This window comes from Phascolarctos cinereus, unplaced genomic scaffold, assembly GCF_003287225.1.
Source record: "Phascolarctos cinereus isolate Bilbo 61053 unplaced genomic scaffold, phaCin_HiC Scaffold_7;HRSCAF=346, whole genome shotgun sequence".
Taxonomy (NCBI): domain Eukaryota; kingdom Metazoa; phylum Chordata; class Mammalia; order Diprotodontia; family Phascolarctidae; genus Phascolarctos; species Phascolarctos cinereus.
Genome location: NW_027556180.1, coordinates 90,142,890 through 90,162,451, shown reverse-complemented (window position 1 = coordinate 90,162,451; position 19,562 = coordinate 90,142,890). Strand labels below are relative to the sequence as shown.

Below are 19,562 nucleotides of genomic sequence, written 5' to 3'. Positions count from 1 at the left end.
TCTATTAAATAGAATAGAATAGAAATTTAGAAAGGGCGATAGATGGTTATAATTGCCAAGCTAAGACTGCACAGGAAGGCCAGTGGAGAGCCAATGAGAGTAACAACTTGGATTTGTGCACAAGGAAAATTGTTTTTGCAGCTGTGGGAAGGATGGATCAGACAGGGAGAAACTGCAGGCTTGGGAGACTAACAGGACAAACTTTAGACATGACAACTGGCTTGACAGAGACTAAAAAAGGCAGACAATGCACGAGGAAATGGGGGATAGCTCCAGGGAAGGATGAGGATAGGGGAATGTTCAGATGTAGCTTTTTCCTATAATTTCCTCATGTAAGAGAATCTTTTTAAAAAAGTATCAGCAACAGTAAAACATATGCATGTTGACCTAGCAAATGTTATTTGAAGTGACAGTAAATTCCAGAAGATGGAAAAAGCTAATTATAAAGCTAGAGCAAATGTGCCACTGAAATTATATTATAAGAATGCTGTTTATTTTTGTAAAGTGATCTTATTTTCTTCAAAAGGGAAAATTAGGATTTAGCTCGAATTATTCTAGGAATTACTCAGCAAAAGGTAGAGAAACCAATTATAGGTCAAGATAGATTCTAATAAAATTCAAGCCTCTTTTACTTGAGTGCTGTGCCAATTACATTCGACATCAAGTTTTGCCAGAAGTATTTATAAGTTTGGAGTACAAAAAAGGAAACGAAAAAAGAAATGATAAAGTTTGGCTAAAAAACTGGCCAGTCACTTAAAAAAAAAAACCTACTCAGAATTAGAGATCAATTACTAGGAAGAAATACAGAAATTGGAGTCTGGGAAATATCTAAGTTAAAGTCAGGGGGGAAAGTCACATATAGAATGAGTTTTATAAGATGGCCCTAGTCTCAGAGATTAATATTCAAGGAGACCTGTGTTCATATCCTGCCTCACATGTATATTGATTGTATGACCTGAAAAACTTTCTAAGAAATGAACATACACATAAACACACATACATATGTAGAACCACACATACATATGTAGAACTGCTAAAGTACATTGTCCCTGACACTTGGAGTGACACTTGATACCTGGTATGGTAATCAACCTCAGGCAGAGTCACATCTTATTGTTAAAGTTAGACAATGGAGACAAAGGTGAGGGCCACTATAAAAGCCCACCTAAAAGGTAACCCACCTGAAATAATAACTGTCTAAGGTTCCAGGAAGCCTAGGCAATGAGTATTTAACGAGCTGAGAAGAATGAACAGTCATAGAAAAGAACCAAAAAAATGGAACAAAGCCCTTATAATATAGACCCCTGCCTTTTTAAAGACAAACTTTAGATTTCTAATGGTACTGCCTGGTAGTATGACTGGATGAAAGCCAAATGCTCTCACTTCATTGTTTCCCATCTTTCTTGCAATTCAGAGTTTGACACATATATTCATACCTTGAATTTATACAGCACCTAGTTCTAAGGAGCTCAAAACGCTTTCTAGATGTACCTATTTTTATTAATCTACTAAATCTTTACAATGTTCCTTTCCATTTAAGTGGAAATGAGCAAAACAGGGCTAGATTTGTTACCACCATTTTTTCAGATGGGCCTATATCAGGTAGGATAAATGATCTGCCCCACATTAGACAGAAAGTCAGAAATATGATCTACATCTCCTGACTCCAACTTCAGTAAAAACAACACCTTACTTTTATGTCATTACTGCTGTTGATTTGTTGTGAGAACTACCAACCACCAGTAACAGCCAAGCCAAATAAATAGGGTTTCTTCCTCTACTCCTCTGGGGTCGATATAGTCAATACAGCAGGAGAAGGTAACCATGGATTGGATTTGCCCAAACTGATGATGCTCTTGCCACACTGAAATTCAAGACCACTTAGTGCCATGGTGGAAACAAGGTGGATGATAAATAATTCAACAAGAGTTTATTAAGTGACATGCTGGGCAATAAACACAACAGTCTCTTGCCTCGAGCTTACATTCAACCATCAGGTAAATTGAGGAACCCCTCAGCTATTCTGTATCTATTTCAATCGAGTTGCCTTAAGTAATATCCACTCAATTCAAGATCCAGATTGGCTGCTGGATTGAGGTAATATCTAGAATATTCAAATTCTGTAAAGGGCTTCGAGGAATTTCTTTAATAACAAAATCTCTCCCTCTCTACTGGATGCTTCCATATTGCCTACACACATGCACATGCCTCCCCTAATTGATTGAGCCAACTCTACTAGTTTCCAGTATTTCTCCTCCCCTCCATAACTAACCTTTCCAAGAGCATCAATTCCAGTCCATGCCTCCACTTTCTCACATCTCATTTGATTCTAAACTCCCTGAAATCTGGCCTCAGACTTTATCATTTGATTGAAACCATTCTCTCCAAAGTTACTATCATCTTTTAAGTGTCAAATCTAATGGCCTTTTCTCAATCCTCATTCTCATCCTTTCTTACCTCTCTACACTGTTGAAATCATCTTCTCATGGATATTCTCCCCTCTCTATTTTTTTTATGAGGTGGCACAGTGTATTGAGTGCGGTGTCTGAAGTTAGGAAGAATAATCTTCCTGACTTCAAATCTGCCTCAGACACTCACTAGCTCTGTGTGTGTGACCCTGGGCAAGTCACTTAACCTTGTTTGCCTCAGTTTCCACATTTGTCAAATGAGCTGGAGAAGAAAATGGCAAACCACTCCAGTATCTTTGCCAAGAAAACCCCAAATAGGGTCATGAAGAATCAGACACAACTGAAATGAATGAACTTTTTTTTTTAATGACAATCATCTCTCTTGGTTCTCCTTCCACCTGTCTAATTGTTCCTCCTCAATTTATTTTGCTGGATACTCATCCATATTACACCCACCAACCTAACTATGGATATTTTCCAAGGATCTGTCCTGGGTCCTCTTTCTCCTACTATAGTATATCATTCAGTATTTTGATCAGCTCCCCTGGATATAATTATCATCTTAATGCCAATGATTCCTACATCCATAAATCCAGTCCTAACTTCTCAGCTAAGCTCTAGTCTCATATCACCAACTGCCTTTTGGCTATCTCAAACTGGATGTCCCACAGACATTTCAAAGTCAATAGGTCCAAAACATAATTCCTTATCTTTATTCCAAGCTCTCCCCTCTTCTGAATTTCCCTCTTACTCTCAAGAGCACCACTATTCTCCCAGCTACCCTAGCTTACAACCATGACATTGTCCTCAATTCCTCACTGGCATTTAACCTGTATTTAACTTGCCATATCTTGTCATCTCTTTCTTCAAAACATTTCTCCATTCACACAGCCACTACCCTGGTACAAAATCTTAACTCCTCACATTGAGACTATTATAATAGCCTTCTGATTGGTCTCCATGCAGCAAGTCTCTCCTTACTCAAGTCTATCCTCCACCCAGCCTCCAAAGTGACCTCCCTAAAGCACAGGGATGACCATGGCTTGCCTCTACACACACACACACACACACACACACACACACACACACACACACACACACACACACTATACTTAAGTGGCTCCTTATTGCTTTTAAGTTCAAAAACTTTCCAGTATTCTTATACTTTATCTCCACCACCACTCCATACATTAAGATGCAATGACACTAGTCTCCCTTTTTTTTTTACACACATAACACTCTATTACTTGATTCTGGGACTTTTAACTAGCCATCCCTCATGCATGGAATGTTCCTCCTAACATCTGCTCCTCCTTCAAGACTTGGCTCAAACTCTACCTTCTGCAGGTCACTTCTCCTGGTCCCTTCCACTGCCTACTATCTTCCACCATCTCTGTATGCAGTTATCCCTTCCACATCATGACTTTCTCCATAGTAGTTTCGATGTATCATGACTCAGCATCAGAAATTAAATAGGAATTTTGGGGGAGTTGTGTGGCAGCCACAGATGGGATGTAAAGGTCAACAGATAACACAGAAAAAGTTTAGAAACTCAGAAATGCAGAAAATATAGCATAGCATGATATAATATCAAGATATTTTATCTTTTAATACCATACCAATGATAATACCAATAATAATAATACCATAATAAAAGCACTAAGGAAAGGCCAAAAAATTTTATGTGGATTTTCAAGAGTGTGAGGGTGCTGCACTCCTAACACCCACAATGTGGAAGAGATAACTATGTTATGTAGATACATTTTCTTTTTGCATGTTCTCTCTCCTGTTGGAGTATGGGCTCCTTGAAGGCAGAAAGAAAGTTTTGCCTTTCTTTGTTTTTCCCAGGACTTAGCATAATAAGTAATTAATAAACACTTGTTGCTTGACTAAATGCTTGTTAACTGCCATGTGTACTTATTTCTCCTCTGACACTTTTAGCCTAACTTGTTACTAATACAAGAATGGGAGGCTTCACAACACAGAGAACAACATGGATCTCAATTGGCAAACCAGCCCCCACCCCCAACCCCCCCCAAAAAGCCCTGTAGTGCCTCAGCCACAGATAATGCACATCAGCATTTTCTTCTCTAGGCACTTTACAGAAAATGAACAACAAGTGATAGTAAATGGTGCAAGGGGCAAAGAGCAACTCTTTGCCAACTTACAAAATTATAGCCCATTTTGTTCATCTCTCCTCTTAGAGAGAACATTTGTGCCAGGAGATTTTTATCACTGCAGTTTCCTTCCGCAATTCATAACTGCGTTACTCATCCTCATGGAAATACCAAGAAATAATAGTGTATCTTGTAAATGGAGGATGAGGATGGTAAAGGAGGGGAAAGAATTAATGTCAAGCCTATCATGTAGTTTTAAGCTATTTCCCATGAGATCTTATACCAGACCACAGGACTGGGAGGCATCATTTCCATATTTATTGGAAATAACATGTCTCAACCAGAGTAATGCACTGTTCCCACAGTGAAATTTCACCCAAGGAAACGAAATTAACTTAAGCCATCAACATAGGCATTTAGGGTTGTTGTTGTTTTTTCCCCTGGAAAACTATAATATCTAACCAAGTCTGTCATTCTTTCTTTTAAAATATTATAATCTAAATTGGAAGGTATAAGTTTATTTTCATGAGCTAAATTTATCCCTTCGCCTATGCTGTTTTCTTCTGGAGTATAAGAAAGAAAAGTTCCTAGTTCTTATAATGGAACATGCTAGGTTGGGGGAGAGAGTGGTTAAGCTAGATCCAACTAGATGATCCAGGAGGTATCTTAGATTTTAGGGTCTCTGGGCTTCTATAATTATTGTTTGCTAATATAAAAATAATGTTAATGACTCCCATTCAAAGTAAACCTAAAAGCAGGATGTCCCAAAAGTTTTGCATAGGTTTTTAGCTATTATTTGAGAATCAGGTTGCAGAAATTCATTCCTTAAGTTGGGTATGCCACTTAATTAGAATCACCTATTGCAGCTTCATTTAAATTTGAAGAACTGGCTTCTAACCCAAAATGTTTTCTTGACTGTTAAATCAGGTAAGACAAACTGGGGGTAGGATATATAGTACACAAGGCTAGATCCTGATAATCAACTTTTTAGAAAAAAGAAACATTATTAAGTCGGCTTAATATGTTGATGATATTCTAATTAATTGGCATACCCAACTTAAGGAATGAATTTCTGCAACCTGATTCTCAAATAATAGCTAAAAACCTATGCAAAACTTTTGGGACATCCTGCTTTTAGGTTTACTTTGAATGGGAGTCATTAACATTATTTTTATATTAGCAAACAATAATTATAGAAGCCCAGAGACCCTAAAATCTAAGATACCTCCTGGATCATCTAGTTGGATCTAGCTTAACCACTCTCTCCCCCAACCTAGAATGTTCCATTATAAGAACTAGGAACTTTTCTTTCTTATACTCCAGAAGAAAACAGCATAGGCGAAGGGATAAATTTAGCTCATGAAAATAAACTTATACCTTCCAATTTAGTAAACTATCAAGTTTCCAACATTTTCTTAAGGATTTTTGCCCTGAAAAGACTTGGCATTTGTACCAGAAAAATAAAAATTATAAGGACAATTTTGTAAGTATCCACTTAACCCTCAAGGCTGGGATCTAGAAAATCAACTATGACTTCCCACAAACCATTCCTTGACATGACTATCATAGACTTGATGTCTAACCCAATATAATGATTTGTAACATTCTTAATACATCTCACATGTATAAGTAAAATACGTAAATATTTTAAAATGTCTACCTTTTTAAAAATAATAATAAATATTTATTGTTGAATCAATCAACATTTATTAAGCACCTACTACGTGCCAGGCATTGTGTTGAATGCCATTGAAGAAAATATCCGAGGGGCAGCTAGTGGCGCAGTGGATAGAGCACCAGCCCTAGAGTCAGGAGGACCTGAGTTCAAATCAGGCCCCAGACACATAATACTTCCTAGCTGTGTGACTCTGGGCAAGTCACTTAACCCCAATTGCCTCATTAAATATACATACATATATATGTGTGTGTGTGTGTGTGTGTGTGTGTGTGTGTATATACACACACACACACACACACACACATATATATATATATTCAAATATATAAACCTAAAAAAATAAAGTTACTGAAATTATTTATAATGGTAGTTGATGTCTTAATGAAATTTTAGAAAAAGACACTAGTCAAATATCCATATTTATCCGCATCCCAACCATCCCAGCAGTTTCCCCAAATGGCCCTGAAGTACTAAATTGGAAACCTCTAAATACAACGTAAATATCTGCTCCATTTTAATTTGGTAAGTAAAATGACTGAACTATCATTTAATTTTCTGCTGGTTTCAAAATATCTTGTTATTCCTCATCATCACCACTTTGAAATACATAGTACACCTCCAATAAAAATTAAACTTGCACTTTCTTTGAATTGTGTATTAAAGTTATATCTGACAAAGGAATGGTTGTATTTTTTATTGCCTAAAAATGGTTAAACTTTGTCTTCTCTGAGTGATGGTTTAATTTTTTTAACTTTTTTTAATTTTTAATTTTTAAATTTTTAAATTTTTTTAAAATTTTCATCATACTTTAACTAAAACTTACCCAATTGGTAATAAAAATTAATCAATGAATAACAAAAGAAAAGCATTTAAGAGCTTACTATGTTCCACGCTCTTTGCTAAGTAAGCTTTGAAGATACAATTAGAAGAAAAGAAGAAGAAGATACAATTAGAAAAGTGAAACAGTCTCTACCCTCAAACAGCTTACATACAAGGAAGTGTGGCCAGGGAAGAGTGTTTGGTTTTGGAAGTCACAGAGATTGCACCTTAGACACACATCTATTCGAGAAGCAATGGTAGCATAGATTTGATTAGTGATGTCAGAGTAAGGGGTGGAAATGGAGGCAGGGGAAGGAGTGTCAGGATGTGTGAATGCAGAAAGATGGCAAGAGGCTGGGTGGAGTAGATGGGGGCATGAGAGTACTCTAGGGACTAGAGCTGGTTCGATATAGTGGGCCATGAGCATTTTCACTGGCTGACTCAGCAATCGGGAAAGTATGGCCCCAAAGCAAGGTAGGTTAAGTCACTTGGGCCATAGCTTCAGGTAATCCCAAAGGAACAGCAGCAGGAAAGATGATCTAGAGATGGCCAGGGTGGATGGTCAGATGGATTTCAAGCATGACCATGACTAGTGTGGAGTTTGCCAGATATAGTATGCCATTAATTTGTGGTTAGCTGACTCACAAAACAAAAATGGCCAAAGAGTCTCTTATATGTCTCAAACTAAAAATAAGTATCTGTTTTTCCAAGGTCCTGAAACAAAATTTCCCCTTCAAAAAAGTCCCTGATCCCTTTCCAGAAATTTCCCTTAAAACTCTGTCCAGAGATACCCTCCTTTATTCTAACCTTAAACTACAATTTCCGCGTATCAGAAAATATGTGTGTATGTCCTTCTCTGGGTTCCACACAATTAATTTACCACAATGGAAAAAACCATACTCTTCATAATCAATGGCCTGGGGATATCTGAGTCATAGGAGGTGCAGATAGAATTTAAACCATAAAGTTTGTACTAACAAATAATGTATCATTACTTGTGAATAGGGAATTGCCAAAAACAAAAAAGTCACATAAAGCCTTATTCTCATAAAAGCAATTAAAATTTTCTTATGATGCCAGTGACATTAATTTCAATACAATGAAACAGGATTTTAGCAGAGCAATAGAAGTTGGTGTAGAGTCACCCAGCTGCCATGGAACTGAAGGTCAATTGGCCCCAATGTACACAGAAGACTAAAGTATAGGCTACTCTCCCCCGAGGTACAACTGTGAACAGATTCATCCACTTAATTAAGCACTCACCCAGATACTGTACTAAAATGCTGACTTGGGCTTCGGCTCCCGGGAGCCAAGATGGCTGAGTGAAAAGGTAGTCACTCTCACTCTCCCCTATCAACCTCTGAAACCCAGAAAATATCACCCCAGAAAAAAAAAACCCTGGAACACCTAACTAGAAGAAAGACGAGGAGCAGCAGTGCAGCAGCCCATCAAACGGGTCTCTCAGTGCCTCAGCAAAAATAGGGAGGCAGAACTACAAGGGGCCCCAGGCAGACAACTACCCTGTGGCATTCATCTGAAGGGAGGTGAAGAAAACAACCTAAAGGCTTCCTAAAGCCATGGCCTTGCTTATTCCAACCCAACACCAAGTGAGCTGTAGGAGCCCTGAAGCCTCCAACTGTGAAGAAATCCTGAAGCCCAGGTGGTAGAGCAGGCAAACACCAACACCTGGACCTCCGAGTGCCTCTGTGAGGGTGGGGGGAACCGGTGGAGACCAGCTCAGAAAACCACCAGGAGCCTCGGCACTCCACTGCAAAGGAATCTCCCAGTGCATTAGCAGACACATGGGAGACAACACTGCAGCACCCATCTAAAAGGAGCAGAAGAAAGCTAAAGGAAAGCAAAAGCAGGCAACCTAGAATTGCCTGAAACTTCGAGCCTTGGTGATTCCAGCCCAACACAAGGAAAGCTGCCAGAAACCTATAGCCTCCAATTCCCAGTATAAGAGGCCCCATCACCCAAAGCCAGCGACCAAGACCTAGGCTCCCAATACAAGAAGCTTGGTTCAGTACCCTCTGTTCCCCAGCAGGAGAGCTCAATCTCTTTAAAGGCCAGGGAATAAAGAAACACCATGAGTAAAAACAAACGTACCACAGATTCATATTACGAGAAGAGTGAAGATCAAGACAGAAATTATGAAGAGGACAACATTGTCAACAGACCCACATCTGCAACAACAAAAGGGAATATGAACTGGTCTGAAGCCCAAAAAGCCTTCTTAGAAGAGCTCAAGAAGGATTTTGATAGTCAAATGAGAGAGGTAAAAGAGACCTTTAAAAATACAATTGGCCAACTGGAAAAAAAGTACACTGAAGAAAACAAGTCCCTAAAAAACACAATTGGCCAGTTGAAGAAGGAAGTACAAAAACCACCAGAAGAAAACAATCTGTTAAAAACTAGAATTGGACAAATGGAAACTAATGTCTCTATGAGAGAGCAAGAATCAGTCAAACAGAAACAAAAAAATAAAAAAAAATAGGTGAAAATGTAAAATACCTCATCAGTAAAACAACTGACCTGGAAAATCGACTCAGGAGAGACAATTTAAAAATTATTGGTCTACCTGAAAATCATGATGAAAAAAAGGGCCTGGTATCTTTCAGGAAATCATAAAGGAAAGCTGCCCAGAAATCCTAGAACTAGAAGAGAAAATAACCATAGACAGAATCCACCGATCACCACCTGAAAGAGATCCCAAATTGACAACGCCAAGAAATATAATAGCAAAATTCCAAAATTACCAGATGCAAGACAAGGTGCTGCAAGCACCCAGAAAGAAACAATTTAAACATCATGGAACCACAGTCAGGATTACACAGGACCTTGCAGCTTCTACATTAAAAGACCGCAGGGCATGGAACGTAATATTCCATGAGGCAAAGGAGCTTGGAATGCAGCCAAGGATCACTTACCCCGCAAAAATGAGCATCATTTTTCAAGGGAGGAGTGGATATTCAACAAAATAGGAGACTTCCAAACTTTCCTGATAAAAAGACCAGAGCTCAACAAAAAATTTGATCTTCAAGTAGAGGACTCAAGAAGGACTTAAAAAGGTAAATGGGACAGAAGGATACAATATGTTGTTAATGGGGGGGGGGGTGCTGTTTAAACCCCTACAGGGGAATATGAGACTTGCAATCCTTGAAAACTGTATTGTTATTACACCTTGTTAAAGGAGTATACATAAAGAGGGTGGATATTAGTTGACTTTGATGTACTGATAAAAAAGAATCTAATCAAGTAGGTTAAATGGATCCAAATAAGTGGATCAATCTGATCTTAGAAAAGTACTGAGAAAGAAGGAGGCAGACAAGGGTAAATTACATTACAGGAAAAGACACAAAATCCTATTATAGCAGAGAGAAAGAAGGGAGGGGGGAGCACTGTTTGAAGCTTACTCTCATCAGATTTGGCTCAACCAGGGCATAATATAATCAGTTAGGTATAGAAATCTAACTTGCCCTATAGGCAGTAGGAGGGAAAAGGGGAAAGAAAAGGGAGGGGGAAAGAAAAGGGAGGGGGAAAGAAGGGAGGGAAGAAGCAGTAAGACTAAAGGGGAAGAAAAGGGAAAGGGATAATAAAAGGGGAAGGGACTGAAGGAGGTGGTCAAAAGCAAAACACTAGTGAAGGGGGAAAGGAAAAAGGAAAAGCAAAAGCATAAATGGGGGGAAAAGGATGGAGAAAAAGACACAGATAGTAATCATAACTGTGAATGTGAATGGGATGAACTCTCCCATAAAACGGAAACGGATTGCAGAATGGATTAAAAACCATAATCCTACAATATGTTGTTTACAGGAAACACATTTGAAAAAGAGTGACACATACAGGGTAAAGGTAAAAGGCTGGAGCAGAATATACTATGTGTCAGCTGAAGTAAAAAAAGCAGGGGTAGCAATCCTGATCTCAGACAAAGCAAAAGCAAAAATAGATCTAATCAAAAGAGATAAGGAAGGAAACTACATCCTGCTAAAAGGCACCATAGACAATGAAGTAATATCATTACTAAACATATATGCACCAAATGGTATAGCATCCAAATTCTTACAGGAGAAGTTCAGGGAGTTACAGGAGAAATAGACAGCAAAACTATACTAGTGGGACCTGAACCTCCCCTCTCGCACTAGATAAGTCTAACCACAAAATAAACAAGAAAGAAGTTAAGGAGGTGAATAGAACATTAGAAAAGTTAGGTATGATAGACCTCTGGAGAAAACTGAATGGGGATAGAAAGGAATATACTTTTTTCTCGGCAGTACATGGCACATACACAAAAATTGACCATGTACTAGGGCATAAAAACCTCACAATCCAATGCAGAAAGGCAGAAATATTAAATGCATCCTTTTCAGATCATGACAATAAAAATTATATGTAATAAAGGGCCATGGAAAGATAGACTAAAAAATAATTGGAAACTAAATAATCTAATCCTAAAAAATGATTGGGTCAAACAACAAATCATAGAAACAATCAATAATTTCATTCAAGAGAATGACAATAATGAGACAACATACCAAAACCTATGGGATGCAGCGAAAGCAGTTCTTAGGGGAAGTTTTATATCTCTAAATGCTTACATAAATAAAATAGAAAAAGAGGAGATTAATGAATTGGGCATACAACTAAAAAAACTAGAAAAAGAACAAATTAAAAATCCTCAACTAAACACCAAATTAGAAATATTGAAAACCAAAGGAAAAATTAATAAAATTGAAATTAAGAAAACTATTGAACTAATAAATAAAACTAAGAGCTGGTTTTATGAAAAAACCAATAAAATAGATAAGCCTTTGGTTAATTTAATTAAAAAAAAAGAAGAAAACCAAATTACTAGTATCAAGAATGAAAAGGGTGAAGCTACCACCAAGGAAGAGGAAATTAAAACAATAATTAGGAATTATTTTGCCCAACTATATGCCAACAAATTTGACAATCTTAGTGAAATGGATACATATTTACAAAAATATAAATTGCCCAGATTAACCGAAGAGGAAGTAAAATACTTAAATAACCCCATCTCAGAAAAAGAAATTGAACAAGCCATTGATGAACTCCCTAGGAAAAAATCTCCAGGGCCAGATGGATTTACATGCAAATTCTATCAAACATTTAAAGAACAATTAATTCCAATACTATATAGACTATTTGGGAAAATAGGTGAAGAAGGAGTCTTACCAAATTCTTTTTATGATACAAATATGGTGTTGATACCTAAACCAGGAAGAGTCAAAATAGAGAAAGAAAATTATAGACCAATTTCTCTAATGAATATAGATGCAAAAATTTTAAACAAAATACTAGCAAGTAGATTGCAGCAACTTATCACAAGAATAATACACTATGACCAGGTAGGATTTATACCAGGAATGCAGGGTTGGTTCAATATTAGGAAAACTATCAGCATCATTGAGCATATCAACAACAAAACCAACAGAAACCACATGATCATCTCAATAGATGCAGAAAAAGCTTTTGATAAAATACAACACCCATTCCTATTAAAAACACTAGAAAGCATAGGTATAAATGGAGTCTTCCTTAAAATAATAAATAGCATATATCTAAAACCTTCAGCAAGCATTATATAATGGGGACAGGCTAGAAGCATTTCCAATAATATCTGGGGTGAAACAAGGATGTCCATTATCACCACTGTTATTCAATATTGTACTGGAAATTAGCTTTAGCAATAAGAGAAGAAAAAGAAATTGAAGGCATTAGAATAGGCAAAGAAGAAACAAAGCTATCACTCTTTGCAGATGACATGATGATATACTTAGAGAATCCTAGAGAATCAAGTAAAAAACTACTTGAAATAATAAACAACTTTAGCAAAGTTGCAGGCTATAAAATAAACCCACATAAATCATCAGCATTTCTATATATTACCAACAAAGCCCAACAGCAAGAGATAGAAAGAGAAATCCCATTTAAACTTACTGTAGACATTATAAAATATTTAGGAGTCTACCTCCTGAAACAAACCCAGGAACTCTATGAACACAATTACAAAACACTTTTCACACAAATAAAATCAGATCTAAATAATTGGAAAAACATCAGTTGCTCATGGGTAGGCCAGCTAATATAATAAAAATGACAATCCTACCTAAGCTAATTTACTTATTCAGTGCCATACCAATCAAACTACCAAAAATTATTTTATAGAGTTAGAAAAAATAATAACAAGATTCATTTGGAAAAACAAAAGGTCCAGAATATCAAAGGAACTAATGAAAAGAAATGCAGGGGAAGGTGGCCTAGCAATTCCAGATCTTAAATTGTATTATAAAGCAGCAATCATCAAAACTGCTTGGTACTGGCTAAGAAATAGGGATGGATCAGTGGAATAGGTTAAATATGCAAGACACAGTAGTCAATGACTATAGTAATCTATTATTTGATAAACCCAAAGACCCCAGCTTCTGGGATAAGAACCCACTCTTTGAAAAAACTGGAAAAGAGTATGGCAGAAACTAGGCATAGACCCAAATCTCACACCATATACCAAAATAAAGTCAAAATGGGTTCATGACTTAGATATAAAGGCTGATACCATAAGTAAACTGGGAGAACAAGGAATAGTTTACCTATCAGATCTATGGAGAACAGAAGAATTCATGACCAAACAGGAGATAGAGAACATTATGAAAAGCAAAATGGATAATTTTGATTACATTAAATTGAAAAGTTTTTGCACAAACAAAGCCAATGCAACTAAGATTAGAAGGAAGGTAGAAAATTGGGAAAGAATTTTTACAACCAGTCTCTCTGATAAAGGCCTCATTTCTAAAATATAGAGAATTAAGACAAATTTATAAGAACACAAGCCATTCCCCAATTGATAAATGGTCAAAGGATATGAACAGACAGTTCTCAGATGAAGAAATTAAAGCCATCTATAGTCATATGAAAAAATGCTCTAAATCGTTATTGATTAGAGAAATGCAAATCAAAACAACTCTGAGGTACCACATCACACCTATCAGATTGGCCAACATGACAAAACAGGAAAATGATAAATGTTGGAGAAGATGTGGGAAAATTGGAACACTAATACATTGTTGGTGGAGTTGTGAAATGATCCAACCATTTTGGAGAACAATTTGGATCTATGCCCAAAGGGCTACAAAAATGTGCATACCCTTTGATCCAGCAATAGCATTTCTGGGGCTATATCCCAAAGAGATCAAACAAATGGGAAAAGGACCCACATGTACAAAAATATTCATAGCAGCTCTTTTTGTGGTGGCAAAGAATTGGAAATTGAGAGGATGCCCATCAACTGGGGAATGGCTGAGCAAGTTGTGGTATATGAATGTAATGGAATACTATTGTGCTATAAGAAATGATGAACAGGCTGACTTCAGAAAAACCTGGAAAGACTTATATGGTCTGATGATGAGTGAAGTGAGCAGAACCAAGAGGACTCTGTACACAATAGCAGCCACATTATGCAATGACTAAAATTGTTAAACTGAACCCTTCTCAGCATTACCAGGATCTAAGACATCTCCAGAGGCCTCGGGATGGAAAATGCTGTCCACCTCCAAAGAAAGAACTATGGAAGTCGGATCACTATCACTTATTTTTACCTTCTGTTGAGTTTTGTTTCATCTTTCTGATGGTTCCTCCTATTGGTTTTAATTTTTACTTACAACTTCACTAATGCGAAAATGTTTAATGGGTATATAAATGTAAAGCCTATATCAGATTGTGTACCATCTTGGGGAGGGTGGGGGGAAGGGGGAGAAAAATTTTCAACTCAAAAGCGTATGGAAGTGATTGTTGATAAATCAAAATAAATTAATAAAAATAAATAAAATAAAATAAAATGCTGACTTGGCAACTTTGTGCAGCAAACTCAACCAAATCTCAACAATCCTTTTAATTGGAGGATCCATTTTCCTGTTTGTAAGAGCCTGGAGTTTGAATTTCCATCAGCTCAATTGGCATTCCAATTTCTCATTCATGCTACAGTTATGATCCTGTTACAGGTTGAAGAGGCTTTTCATTCAGGATCAAATGGAATGAAGAAAAACACATTTTAAAAGAGACTGACAGATCTGCGCTTAATTGTAGACTTCTGGGGGGAGGGGGAAGAGGAGAGAGAGAAAGGGGGGGAAAGAACAAAGTAAAAAGTACACAGCAGAGAACAAAAGAAAACTTATAAAGAAGCAAAGAAAAGATGGACAGCTCTCAACACAATGTGTAGTATTTGTTATATAGGCTTTCTTGAAATGCAAATTTGTTGTTTTATATTTTGAATCCTCTCTTATGTTCTACTGTGCACATGGCAATGCTTTTTTCCCCCTTTTCTTATTTTGTATTTGTGTTTAATTTTAATATTTAATTATTAATATATTATAATGAATGTTAAAGATATATTTTATTAATATATTAATAGTATTATATTATGATTATTATATAATATATTGTTTTAATATATTGTTATATATTATAATTATTAAATATAATAAATATTAATATTTAAGTTTATATTTCTTTTTCTTTTCTTATTGTATATTTAAGTTTTAGTATTTAATAGAAAAGACAGACTGACATGGCCTCATTATATGGTCTTACATAATATAGTAATTGTATAGAAAAAGCTAGATTTGACTAAAAAGAAAACAATCCAAATAATTTCTGAGGTGACAGCCCAGTATTAGTAAGTAGAGTACCTTGAATATGGTAGGTACTCAATCAATGTTTTCTCATTATCATCATCATCATAAATACAGCTAAAATGTATGTATCACTTTGCAAAGCATTTTATCTCATTTGGTCTTCATAACAGTCTTGTGAGGATAGACAGACAGATAGATAGATGGATAGATAGATGGATAGATAGATAGATAGGTAGATAGATAGATAGATAGGTAGATAGATAGATAGATAGATAGATAGATAGATAGATAGATAGATAGATAGATAGACAGACAGACAGACAGATAGATAGATAGACAGACAAATAGATAGACAGACAGAAAGACATAAACCAACTGATTTTTATTTTGTTTTCTCTACCAAAAAAGAGACTTATCTTTAGACTGGAATTTTAGAACAAAAATAGTTAACAGGAAACTGAAATCCAAGATAAATAAGGTTGTATCAAGAGGGTACTTAGATGTCCTCAAGAATTTCAAGTCATTGAGGCAGCTAGGTGGTGCAGTGGATAGAGCTCTGGCCTTGGAGTCAGGAGGACCTGAGTTCAAATCCAGCCTCAGACACTTGATACTTACTGTGTGACCCTGGGCAAGTCACTTAACCCCAATTGCCTCACCAAAAAGCAAAAAAAAGGAAAAAACAAAAAGAAAATGAAAGAATTTCAAGTCATGCTGATCATATAAACTATATTAGAGTACTGAAAGAACTTGTGACTACGGTAACTGAACTACAGTTGAGTGAAATGTGAGGAAACATGAAGAATGGCAGATATGTCATAAGATTAAGAGGACCAAATACTGTTCCAATTTTTTAAAAGGTGAATATCTGAAGCTATAGGCCTGTGGGTTTGATGTTTTTTCCTTGATAAAAGAAAATGATAACAAATTATTAGGGGGGTGATTCGTGGGTACTAAAAAGAAAGGACATATTCAGTAAGAGTCAGCATGGGTAATTACTAACAAGTCTTGCCAGAGTAACTTTAATACACCAGCAGAGCTGTGTTAGCTTTGGCCTTCCAAGCTGGAAAGAGTTTAACTTTCAGCAGCAAACTATGTATCTTCTGAGGACCAACCCAGCTGAACTTAGAGAGGTACATCATTAGGCTATGCAACTCATAAAGCCAATCTACTAAAACACTGATGGGTGGCTATGTCTGTCAAAAAACAGAATATTCACACTGATGAAATCACAGATCCTTAATGTATTAAAGAATAAATGGCAAGCTAACCAAAATGGCAGATGAGATGAAGCTTGGGGGATAAAAAGAGGCAATTAATATAGCGAATTAATATAGTGAATAGAATCAAGATTCAGAAAGATAGAAGATGTGGGATATAGGCAAAGGAATGTTGGATTTAGAATCACAGGGCCCACATTTGAATCTCAAACCAGTCATTTACCAGCTTTATGATCTTGGACAAATTCTTTCACCTGATTGAAACTATGTTTCCTTATTTATGAAATGAAGAAATTAGGTTAAATTAACTCCAAAGTATCTTCTAGCTCTAAATCTACTATTTTCATAGTCAGGAATAGTGGACTGAAACTAATCATATGAAAGGTAAATATAAAGTCCCACTTTTGGCTTCAAAAAAACAAAAACAAAACATGGGCACAAGTTCAGTACGTAGTAGATGTAATTAGTCAAGGATTCAGGTGAAGAAAGACCAATGAATATTCAATAGTAGCCAGCCTTGTGAGATGGCACCAAAAGAGAGCTATCCTAAAATCCACCATTTTAGGATTCGTTAGTAGGATTGTAAATTCCAGATGAAAGAGACAGTCTTACTGCCTTTTGCCCTAGTGAGACCATACTGGAGGTACCGCGGCAAGCACTGTGCTTCACATTTAGAACAGGCATTGATAAATTGGGTTATGTCTAAAGGAAGACTTAAGGAAAGTGTGTTCCTTCTTCTTAAACACATGAATAAAGGCAGCAAGGTAATCGCCAGTCTCCATGTAAAAGATGGATTAGATCCATTCTGCTTAGCACTTGAAGGCAAAATGAGAGGCAACAGGGAAACATGTCGGAGAGTCAGTATCGCTCAAGACAAGGAACGACTTCCTAATAATTTTGGAACTCTACAAAAATAGACCTTGCCTCCGGTCCCCCATGACTGAAGTCTCCAAACAAGGTGGAATACCAATTTGTCAGGAATGTTGCAGAAGAGATTCCAATTCAGGTACACATATGGCCAATGAGAAACCTCAGCTCAGTAGAAGGATGGCGTACAAGTTTTTTCTTGGCAAAGCGATAGTTTTATCCTGTGCCCAAAGACAGCAAGTTACACTGTTCCACGGGACAAAAGGTAATCTCATCTTGCTGGAGGCACAGTGAACAGAAACTACAATTACCATAAAAGTGGACTCTTTGTTTCAGTGCCTTTTAAAAAGATGAACAATTAAAATGAAAAATTGTGAAGAACTTCACAAGATCCTCCAAACTTAGGTCAAATGTAATCTCAATACTCAGACCCTTGAATATGAAAATGGGCACAGAGAAGGCCAGTGAATATTAGGTGGGATAATATGGTTCTGAATCTAGGAATGCGTGTGACCTAATGCCTTTAGACTATTCAAGTCTATAGGCCTTTGGTTATACCTATGTCATGCCTACAAACCGTTAAACCTATAAATCACGAAAACAGCTAGGTCCTGATTAGTACAAACAAAGAATTCCCTTGAAGTGGTCACATTATTCAAATTCACACTGCATATTTTACATAACTATAACTTCTAATACCACAAATTCAAATCCATGCAGCCGCTTCGTAGGAATTCATTATTCGCACTAATGAAGATCTGGTTATACTTTATATAAGAACAGAGAAATTATTTTGTGTGGTAAACACTCAAGAAATCACACACAAAAAGAACTAATTATATTTTAATAAGCAAGAGATTATTGGTTACAGCCACAGTCCTTTCAGAATCAGCTTTTAATGTGCAGTCACATCATTGGCTGGTTAGAACAAAGGTCAAGGTGAGCACCAAATTAGAAGAAAGGTTAAAAATTAGAAGATACTGTGTATCATTACACCAGTTCTAAGTCAGTTTGTTTAAGCATGCTGTTGACTACAAAAATAGGACATAAATAAAATGTATTGACTCAATCACCATTTTTAGGCAAAATTAAATAATTTAATACAGCAGTCACAATGAGTATTCTGAAATAGACCAAAAAACTGCTTCAGCCAGCAAACACCAAGGCCTTACCAAGTAGAAAAACTTATCAGGCAAGGTCAGTACTATCTTAGAACACAAGGGCATTTTCAAAACATCCTAAAGGTGGGGCGGCTAAGTGACACAGTGGAGAGAGTACCGGCCCTGATGACAGGAGGACTTGAGTTCCAATCCAGCTTCAGACACATAATACTCATTAGCCGAGTGACTCTGGGCAAGTCACTTAACCCCAACTGTCTCAACAAAAACAAACAAAACAAAACATCCTAAAGGAAGATGACAGATTAGGAACAGAATGACTTCATAAAAATAAAAAAAATAAAAAAGAATCTGAGGAGAAAATATGAAATGAAAATATGATATGAAATCAACCTAAGCCAGATTATCCTGCGAGCACCTATAGACGAAACTTCTGCTGATACTATTATAGTGATGATTCCATTAGCAATGACAGTAGAACTATCTCTATTACCTAATGTGCTATGTAAATCAAGAACATCAGCCCTTGGGAAGTTGATGTTTAGAAGACAGGTTGGACTCCATCAATCACACAACAGAGCAATCTTTCCTGTGAGCAACAAAATTTTATAAACATTGAGAAACTGATTCTCAAGATATCTCAGAGGGACAATCCCAAGAGAAGAATCACAAGAAAAGATCACAGAT

At 36.6% G+C, this 19,562-nt stretch overlaps 1 protein-coding gene across 3 annotated transcripts in view; it reads right to left on the bottom strand.

Annotated features, from left to right (window-relative positions):
• ENOX1 (ecto-NOX disulfide-thiol exchanger 1) overlaps nt 1-19,562 on the bottom strand; it is a 677,866-nt gene that overhangs the window by 504,547 nt on the left and 153,757 nt on the right. The window lies entirely within an intron of this gene.